This window comes from Pteropus alecto, unplaced genomic scaffold (assembly GCF_000325575.1).
Source record: "Pteropus alecto unplaced genomic scaffold, ASM32557v1 scaffold45, whole genome shotgun sequence".
NCBI classification, from domain to species: domain Eukaryota; kingdom Metazoa; phylum Chordata; class Mammalia; order Chiroptera; family Pteropodidae; genus Pteropus; species Pteropus alecto.
The window spans coordinates 3,034,186-3,044,380 of record NW_006442491.1 but is presented as its reverse complement, the minus strand read 5'-3'; the positions used below and the strand labels follow the sequence as shown (position 1 = coordinate 3,044,380).

Here is a 10,195-nt window from a genome sequence, read left to right as displayed (position 1 = left end):
GTGATGCTGTGTCTTTCACCATGCCTGATATCAGGAGGCACGTGTGGCGGGTAACTGATAGCTGGTTAAGGTGGTATCCTTCAGATTTCTCTGCAGTGGGAGATACTTAAGAGCCATGATTTGATGAAAAATTAGGGATAAATCAAAGGGAGGTTATTTAGACCTTTCTGGATGATGGCTCCGAAGTTGCTCTGAAAATGTCATCTTTCTGGGTGAGTCAGCCTGCTGTCTGAGCTTCGAGGCATTTTTGTGGCCCAGAAAGGGCAGCATCAGCAGCCTGCTCTGTGGTGGGGGCTGCAAAAGTCATCAGTGTCCACAAGTCTGACGTGGGGCACCCTGGTGCGCAAAGAGCTGAACTAAATTCTGTGACAGGAGCTGACACCTCTGGGCTGGTTGCTGAGTGTGCCTGTCCCCTGCTTTGGTGATGTGACATTTGTGCAATGTGGGTTTTTTGAGCTTACTCCACTTTCCCATATAAAATGAAGACAATCTTTTTCCTGAGTCAGGGCTGCTGAAATGCCGGGCCACAAATCGTGCATTGCCTGACCCAGAGAAAAACAGGAAATTAGAACATATGCACTTTCCACATATTGGCTAAATTATGAGTTTCTCAATGGTTCCATGTGGCTTGAATAACAGGGTAATTTTCCTTCAGAGAATAAAATATCCAAACTAATTGAGATGTATTTTATTGAATAACATTTTATTTTAGTGAATTATTTCGTATCCAGCACTGTTTTAAGTACTATCACAGATTTACTCATGAATTCATTCCTCACATTTTTGCTGGGTTAGGAAGCATGTGGTGTCAGCAGGCAGATGTTATGCATTTGTCCATCTTTTATAGATATGTTGGGCATATTCTAAACATTAAACAATACCCAGGGCCCTCCCCTACAGAAGCACATGGCCTGTGAGCAATAAACAGAAACATGGAATTATAATGTCATGGAAGGCTGTTAGAAGGGGGCCATGGGCACCACAAAAAGGAAGACCTAATGGCAGGGAACAGTGAGGGTCACACAGAGGTGGTGATACTTAAGCTGAATCTTGAAGGACAGAAAGTATTAACAAAGTGAGGGGGGCACTTTAAACAGAGAGACTTGCAGAGATACAAAGGCGTGGCAACTACGGATGGGCTCGGGGGAGGAGTCGGAAATGGAAATAAAGGTTTGAGTCAGATTGGGGAAGACTGTGTAGCACAGGGGTCCACAGCCCCTGGGCTGTGGACCGGTACCTGGCCGTGGCCTGCTAGGAGCTGGGCCACACAGCAGGAGATGACTGGCAGTGGAGCTTCATCTGTATTTGGCAGCCGCTCCCCAGCGCCCCCATTCCCTCCGCCTCAGCTCCATCTCAGATCATCAGGCATTAGATTGTCATAGAAGCACCAGTCCTCAGTGTCAAAAACATTGGGGACTGCTGGACTGTAGTGTATGCTACATCAAAGAGTTTGGACTTCGTGTTCTGAGTATCAGGGATGTCTTGATTAGAATTATTTTAGAGCAGGATTTCTCAAACTTAAGGGAAGGTTTTCTGGGAAGGAAGGCCCTCACTCACCTGAGGAAGCTGACTAATATTTACTTATGTAGGTATGGGGGCGTGAAGCCTGGAGCCACCACAACCATGTCACCGCTGGCCACACTGAGGATGGAATACACTGACCCCAGGAAAACAGAACCAGGGGACAGAAAAAGGTGTGGGAAATAAGGCTTCACTGAAGTCATGGAGCCGCTAGGTTGGCCCATGCCTCATAGAGCCCACCTCTGGACTCAACTATGTCCTTTAGTCATTTTTACTGCTTAGTGATTTTTAAGTTTTTATCTTGAAATAATTTCAGACTTCCAGAAAAGTTACAAGAGTTCAGAGAACTTCCATTTATCATTTATGCAGATTGAACCGGTTTGAACCTTTTTGCCTTATTTGCTGCATGCTTTTCTGACCCAGTTGAGAGCAGGTTATGGACATGAGATCTCCTTATTACTTCTGTATGTGGTTCTTAAGAACAGAGATGTTCTTGTACATTCTTACAGTCCTATTGTGCAAGAGCAGAACTTAATCACTGATAACAATATTTTTATCTAAATCACAGATACCGATTTTTATCAACTTTCCCAATAATGTCCTCTATAGCGTGTTTCTTTCTCCAGTCCAGGACCATGTTGTTTTGGAGGGATTCAGTTCTCTTCAATCGCTTTGACTCTGCAATGATTCTTCAGCCTTTCTCTGACTTTCATGACATTGATATTTTTGCATAATCCAGGCCAGTTCTTTTATAGCATGTCCTTCAAATGGGGTGTATATGATGTTTCTTTATGATTAGATTCAGGTTTTATACCTTCTGTTAGAATACGCTGTAATTGTTGTATTCTTGAGACATCATGTCTGGAAGAACACAGCATCTGTCTACCATCACTAGAGGTATTAATTTTGATCACCCGATCCAGGTGTTCACTTTCTCTGCTGAATGGTTACTATTATTCTCTTGCAATTAATAAGCAATCTGTAAGGAGACATTACTGTTTATTTTTAAGCCATTTTGAATTAGATTTTCTGTTATAACATAAAAGCTCCTCAATGATTCAAGAGCCCATTTATATTGTGGGATTAATTGCTAATTCCATGGAGAAATAAGCAAGGGATTATGACAAGAAAAATAGAAGTTTCTTAAAAGCTTTAATTGTCGTCAGATGGGAGCAGAGCTGAACCAAAATGCAGGGGTATCCTGAGAGTACTTATCATTTCCGATATTTCTTATTCTTTAAATTTATCTTGTAAAGGCTAGGAAAAAAAAGATTCTTTATTAATTAAAATTACATCCTCTGTTCAAAATAGAGTTGTCATTAGTTGTACTGAATGCAACATAACATTTTAACTTATTTGCAACAATCTGCAAATAAGTCTTTTCAATTTTTTTTATTACTGTTAACTGGATGGAGTTAGTTACACTCATGAAGGATGGTGGTTACTTACAGGGACATACAAATTTCATTAAAAATCTGTTTTTTCCCCCCCTGGATTTTACATTGGCAAAAATATTTCCATTAATTATAAATTCAGTACCAGTTGAGTAGGATTCCTAAGAGAAGTAGTGAACCAGATTCTGAGGTATGGATGCGAGAACAGGTCATTTATTGGGGGGTGATCTCAGGGGACACCAGAAGGAAAGTGGGGATGGGAGACAGGAAAGGGGAAGCAGCTATTAAAGTGCATTATCGTGTGTGTGTGTGTGTGTATGTGTGTGTGTGTGTGTGTGTGTGTGTGTGTGTGAGAGAGAGAGAGAGAGAGAGAGAGAGATTATTTCTGATTGCCTGGGTTTGGGTATCCCCAGAAACACTCTAAGGTAAGAATTCAAATACAAATAAGTTGGGGGGAGTAACGGAACTACTGGTAGAAGATGTGGTAGTGAGGAAGAAAGGCAGCCAAAAAGGATGTGTTATCAAGCCAGCCCTCACTGGGGAGACTTAAGCCTAATCTCACTGGGGACTCCTAGGAGAGCACACACCTTAAAGCTGCCCCACCTGAGAGATGAAGGAGCTGAGTCAAAGTGAAGCAGAGAACTGTTACTCCTAAGTTACAGTGTGCAGTGCATGATGTGGCTTCAGAATCTTACTTGCCTGGTACTGCCAGCATAGGCCACTTTCCACTTGCTGGTCTAGGTTTGGCAGTGTCACCAGGAGTGACAGCATGCAAATGTCACATGTGAAAGTACCCAACAAGGACAGATAGGTGCTAGTCAGGAATGTTCTTTATCTCCCTATTTGTGGGATCTCTATTTCTGGAGGGGGCAAAGCCAATCTACACACATACATCACTGCTGAGATCGGAATATTGGGTTAGAAACAGATCATAAAGGGGCCCTGAATACCCAACCAGAGAATATAGGTATTAAATTCTTAGAAATGGGTTGTGAGCAGGGCAGCAGAATGCTGGGAAAAAACCATTATTTGGTGTGGCCTACAGGATAGAATGGAACCGACACAGGCCATGGGGACACACGGACATTAGGGAACTGCTGAAACCATTAGGGCTGCAGCGTTCCAAGGCTTGAGTGGATGTGGAGAATGGGAAGAAAGATGAGAGATATTTGGACCAGAAGACTGCAGAACTTGGAGTGATTGATGTGCAGAGGGCCGAAGCCCCTCCCTGTGAGGTTTCAAGTCTGGTGTTGTCATTAACAGAGGGGAATAAGGACTTCAGAGGAACGGAATGTTAAGTGGAAAGTCAGCACTTAGAGAAAGAAACCAAAAATGAGTCCTTTTTTTTGTACTTTTTTGTAGACAGATATTTCTGAGTTCAGAAAAGGAGGTAGGAAAGGAGCAAGAGGATGCCACGAACACTGGATTTTGTTGTTGTTGTTAATTGGAACCAGGCAAGATAAATAATTGCAATCCAAAAACAATGCACAAGCCTGCCAACTGAATGATTTGACTTCTGTCTACTTTCTTTATATACCTCAATGAAATAATAAAAGGATAGAAAATAATCAGAAACAAGGAGGAGCAGGAAGGAAAATGAAATACTCAAGGCCTAATTGAGAACAGGGTCTATGGAGAAAACCTTGGTAAAAATAGATGCTTCGGGCTGTAGGGGAACCTCACGTTTGTAAACAGAGGTGCCAGATAGCCTGTGATGCCATAACAGGCAGGTAAAATGAGGCTATATAAATAAAAGCCTTTTCTAAGTCAAAACACCATATGCCAACTAGGTCATTGTCCCTAGAGTAGTAGAGCATTAGCTCTCTTATATCCAGAACCCCCCTCACCGCCAAATTTGGGTTAGGCCAATGGGGACTGTGAGAAGGTTGGTTTGGACCAGTACCGAAGCAGACATAACTGTCTTTGTTAGCTTAACAAGAGCACTTTCAGTCTTCTGGAGAACTAGAGGGTAATGTCTTCAGGAAGATAAAAGCATTAACCTCTAATCTTCTTCTTTGCTAGAGATCCATTTTAGCCACCCAGAGAGTAAGACTGTGTTTTACTAAGATAATCAGCTTGAGGAGATTTACAGGCACGTTATCTGTTTTTCTGTTTCTGCAGTACCTTGCAGTCAATAGCAGCTGATTGTAGAGGGTCGTAAAATATTCCCAGATCCAAAGCAAGTGTGCATATGGTGCTTGATTTCAGACACAGGGCTATGGTATTTTTCAGTGCTTACTAGGTGTGTTTTGACTTCCAACATGAGGATGCTGGGAGAGGAGAGGCAGCTGGTTTAGGATTAAGACAAGATTGGGGAAGGAGGTCTAAGATGGTGGATCCATAGTGAAGGGGCTGTAGTGTTTTAGAGTAGCCAAGGAGAGGAGGCAGAGGAAGGAGCATAGTAGCTGGGGTGCTTTTAAAAGGAGAGCATGACCTCTTAAATTGGAACTAAGAGCTAGAGAGAAATTAGGATGCTTTTGGGCTCTTGAATCCAAACCCATCTGTTTTCTCTAAGTACTGCAAGAGTGTAACCAGGGCCTCTGGTGACGACTGAACCTTACATTTCTACAAACCAAGATTGGGTGAGGGTGGGAAAGGAACAAAAGCAGTAGTGGAAGCTGTATCCATTCTCTCATGGGCCCTAAGATGATCCAACCTGCCCACCAAGTAGTGCCCTAAGACCTGCGCAAGATGGCCCGCTGGCCTGGCTATGCACTTGGTCTCACTTCAGCCTCACCCCTTCCCATGGAAGGAGAAGTCAAGGGTTGTACCAACCTGGAGTGCACGTTCCCTGCCCCCTCTTAGTTCTATGCACACACCTTAGGATCCTTCCCCATATGTCCAAGCCTGTTTGCATTGCCTACACAGGCTGGAAGGTTTGGGAGGGAATGCAAGATGGACAGTACCTGGACAGGAAGGCTGGGGTGGCCACAGAGTTGTTGGAGAGACAAGAAGAGTGACAAGCTGTGGGGCAGGTTCGCGATCATCGCATGTCCCCATGTTCAGCACAGAACAATGAAGAATCTGTTTTCAGATTCTTCATTTTAAAATTTAAAATTTTTAAATTGAAATTGGGCCTTCCAAGTTGATATAAGGGTACATTTGTCATGGTAGGAGAATAGAACATACTTTAGTTAACAGTTTACAGTCTTGACTTAAAACATTAAAAAATTCAGACATAAAGTATATGAGCCTCCGTTTGTCCTCTTGCCCCAGTCTTTGAAAATATTAGTAGTGTCCACCCAGCATCCCCTTGGGATGCAGGAGAGCCCAGACAAGGTCAGTGGCCCCTGTATCCACTGTTCACTCACACCATCCATCCAGAGGCCCATTGATCCTGTGTCCTTTGCTCTTCTTTTTCCAGAAGTCTGATCTCAAGGCTATATCATTATGACCTGAAACAGTTTCCCTCAGAAGTGAGTTTGTACTCACCTTCTTGCAGTAGAAGAGGGGTGAAGCTACTGCCTCTTCTCCCACTTCACCTCTATACTAACCATGCCTTCCCCATCTGGACTCCCTGCCATAAGTGTGGTCAGACACCTGCCCCAGAAAATAGGATGAGAGCAGACCATCGGGAGGAAAACCCTAAGCTTCAAAGAGAATATACAGAGCCTCGAAGAAACCGTTTGATAGATATAGCCTTGCAAAACTGAGTAATATGGAACTGGATTTGTGAAATACCCCAATCATATGTACTTATCTCCCCCAACAAAAGACATGAATGCCATTTGTCAGTCAAGAGAGACTTTTAAACGTATCTGAACTTCTGAGGCACAATTTCAGACAAAAAAACAACTTTTAGATGATGGCAACAGATATCACTGAAAGCTTCCCTGAGTTACGTGGGTTTCTATGACTCCTGTAGACACATAAAGTATTAAATTATTTTGGAGAACAACTGCTTCTTTCTTTATGCATCTACCTTGATAATTTCTGGATTCTGGCTGCAAGATGGTATAATACATGTTATTAGGGCATTTACCATGCATAGAAGCTAACATGGTGTTTTGTTATTTTGATGGTGTGCTCCCGCTGACTCTCCCACATGGAATCTGCAGGCTTAGAAGGAGGACATTCTTCAGAGGAGGCCTAGCTATTCTCCAATGCACCTCTTAAGGGCAGGGATGGGAATTTTAAGGCTAGATTCTCATAACACAGATGCAAGTATATGCCCAAACACAGAGAAGTCCATTTGCTTGGCCAATTATATTTCATTGGGAGTTTTGCATCTCTTCTGATAAATTTTTTGTTTTGTGGTCTTTAATGAAAATGTGTTGGCTTGGACACACACTTGGAAACCTCTAGAATTCTGATTTGTGCAAAAATGAAAAAGCTGAGAAACATGACTGGCTGAGGACTTGCAGAGAACAAAGTGGGTCTATATATTACATAGAGAGGAAAGGCCTTCAGACCACAGGTTCTGTAGGAAAAGTCCTACAGACAAAATAATGTGGACTCCCTTACCTAATATCTTTGTGTTTCAAAGTGGTGTAGAAAATGTTTTTTCCTGGCATATTATATGGATCAACGGCATGGTATATATGTTCCTGCCATTTGATCTTACCTTGTCATTCTTGAATCTCTGGTTCTTCCAGTCATCTTACGTTTTGAGGAAGCCATTCCTTGAAAACTGTTCCTTTCAACCTAGACATCTTCTCTGTGAAATCTCATTTATCCAATAAACACTTATTTATCCAATAAACATTTACTGAGCACGTGTGTGCCAGGCATTATGTAAGGTATTGGAAATACCGCTCTGAATAAGGCTGATTGGGTCCCCAATGTCTGCTTGGCTAATGGAAGATCTCTTCAGTTTCTAAAGAAATGGAACCTACTAAGTCTAATTTACAGGCTGAACATACAGCTTTCTTCAAGTTTTCCTAATGGCACCATCTAACTTGGGTAAGATGATAGCCAGAGTATTTCATGTCTTTCTAGGGATAAATAATGTGGTTTCATGGATAAAGCATTGGTTTCAGTCTAGAGATCCAGTTTCTTCTGCTATCTTTTATTACTTCAATGTATGAAGAATCAAATAAAACAACCTCTTCAGAGACCTTGTGCTTTAGAATGGATGAATGAAATGCAATGGTGAACTGAAGTTCTTCCTGCTCACTAGAGCCGGTTGTTAAATTTTCGTGAATTTTGCAAGCCTCTTGATGTCAACTTGGTAGCTTGGAATTGGCCATGATTGGAGTATTTACACCACAAAATAGACAAATAGTAAAACTTGGGTACTTTTATTTCCCAGAAAGCCAGTCGTTAAACATTTTTCAGCATATGACTGTTTAAAGGGGAACGTAAACATCCTAATGGTGAAGTGGAAAGTTTGAAAAGACAACAACATATCCAGGAGGAAAATGAAGGAAAAAGTAACAAATTACTATATGAAATTCCAGGCAACATATGCCCTAGGGGGCTAGTTTATTATATAGGGAATAATGTCCCTCTTTTTTTCTTCATGGAGGAGGTAGTTAGGACATTTTAACCTAGAACATTTTTATTTCATTTGTTGCGGTAAGAACACGTAACACAAGATCCACCCTCTTGAACAGGACATTTTTATGTAGCCATGTGGACTTTGTGACATAGGCTGTTAATTAACCAAACAAAAAAAATTAGAAGAATAAAAAGTATCGAGATTAGAATCATAATAGTCTATTACTGGGTAATAAAGTATCCCTACAGTCTCTAATTAAAATTCACTACATACATAGACCCTTTAACTTTCATGGCCAGAGTGCCTTGGAAAAGAAAGCTATGAACTCAAGTGCTCACGTGTTGACAAGTAACCCCGAGGAAGACCTGGAGTCTGTGGCTTTCTGTCCATGGTGTCCTTTGGGTTAAGAGCCAATGTGGCTTATGAAGCCTCTTCATTGTATGCATGAAGTCACTGCACACCTGTGCAGGGTGTTTGACCACTTACCACATGGAGGTTTCAAGTGAGGAGGTTTGAAAAGACACACACTTTTGAAGTGCCAAAGAAGAATTACTTTGGGGGGCAGCTGCCCCGCCTTCCCTTCTCAGTCCTGTTCCTGGTAGGCAGAGTGCACCAACCCTAAGGCCTACGCCACCCTCAGGAGAAGCTGTCTCTCAAGGGAGCAATAGGAAAGTGTGTAGGGATATGGAAGAGGGATCCACCTCTTTACCAAGGGTAAAATGATGGCATTAGGTGGGAGATAAGAGAGGCAGTTTCCCATCCAAGAACAGGAGGAATTTCTAGATAGCAGAGCTGCCCACCTGTTGCCCACGGCAGTACACATGGCCCTTGGCGGAAGTGTCTACACCTTAGTATGTGGTCACCGGCAGAGCTTCTGCAATGTGGAAAAGGCAAGAGCCTCTGAGAGATCAGTTTTCCAAGGAAGGCAGGATGGACCTCCACCAGAATTAGCCCCGTTTATAGGCCGGTTGTGTGAGTGGCAGAAATGCAGTTTCACTCTGGAGCATCTTGCTTTAAAAAAAAAATTTTACTATCCTTGGTTATGCTTGGGAAAATTGAGCTGTTGAGCATTGAGCATTGTCCCTAGTTCTATTTGAAAACACAGTTATTGAGTGAGGGGACTGGGAATATAATTCTTTGCTTCTGATTTCTTCTCACAAATTAGTTTCTCTTTTAAATGAATAGTTTTCATGATTATTTATTTTGTTTTGTTTTTTAAAGTATGACTATTGAGTGAGGGAATATCAACGCTGGATACTGACACAAGATGCTTAAAGGAGGAAAAAATTCAAAAATTCACGTAACTTGAATTGTCAAGCCAGAGTCTGGAATAGAGTTTTTCTGGCCAACTTGTAAAAGCTATGGTAATACAAAGATAATTATGGAAATATTCAGAAACCTACCCTGGATCCAGACACAGAGCCACTCCACTTGCCTCTACCTCTCTTCGTAAAGACAAAAAGCTTTTAGAAAGAGAGAAGACCTGCCATTTCTCAGGATTGGCCTTGACCTGACAGGTCCCCGGGGGTGAGTCATTTTCTCCTACCTTAGTCAATTTGGCTATAAAGTAATTATAATAACGAGATCTTGTTTACTAAGAACTGAAGTTCACTTTGCCTCACTAGAAGAAGAAAAAAGAAGGTAGTGATGAGAAATCTTTTGTGGCAACTCACAGCAGCTTGGAGATGAGAATCCATGACTTGAATAAGCTACATTTCTTTTAAATTGAACTTAAGAGTGGTAGATGCCAATGTGTTACTGCTGCTTCTCTTGTGGGTTTGCACTGGTGATTTCAGGTAAACAAACTAGGAAGGGTATAGTTTGACTACGTCGATCAAGG

General features: G+C 42.0%; 1 protein-coding gene across 8 annotated transcripts in view; it reads left to right on the top strand.

The window, feature by feature from the left end:
* The window catches only part of RIN2 (Ras and Rab interactor 2), a 202,998-nt gene that overhangs the window by 96,492 nt on the left and 96,311 nt on the right, over positions 1-10,195 (top strand). For 6 of the 8 annotated variants that reach the window (XM_015597148.2, XM_015597150.2, XM_006921552.3 and 3 more), the window contains one exon: positions 9,577-9,882. The exons of the other annotated variants lie outside the window; for them this stretch is intronic. The gene's annotated coding sequence lies outside the window, so the exon portion shown is untranslated. The remainder of the gene's footprint in view (positions 1-9,576; positions 9,883-10,195) is intronic. 8 annotated transcript variants of the gene reach the window in all.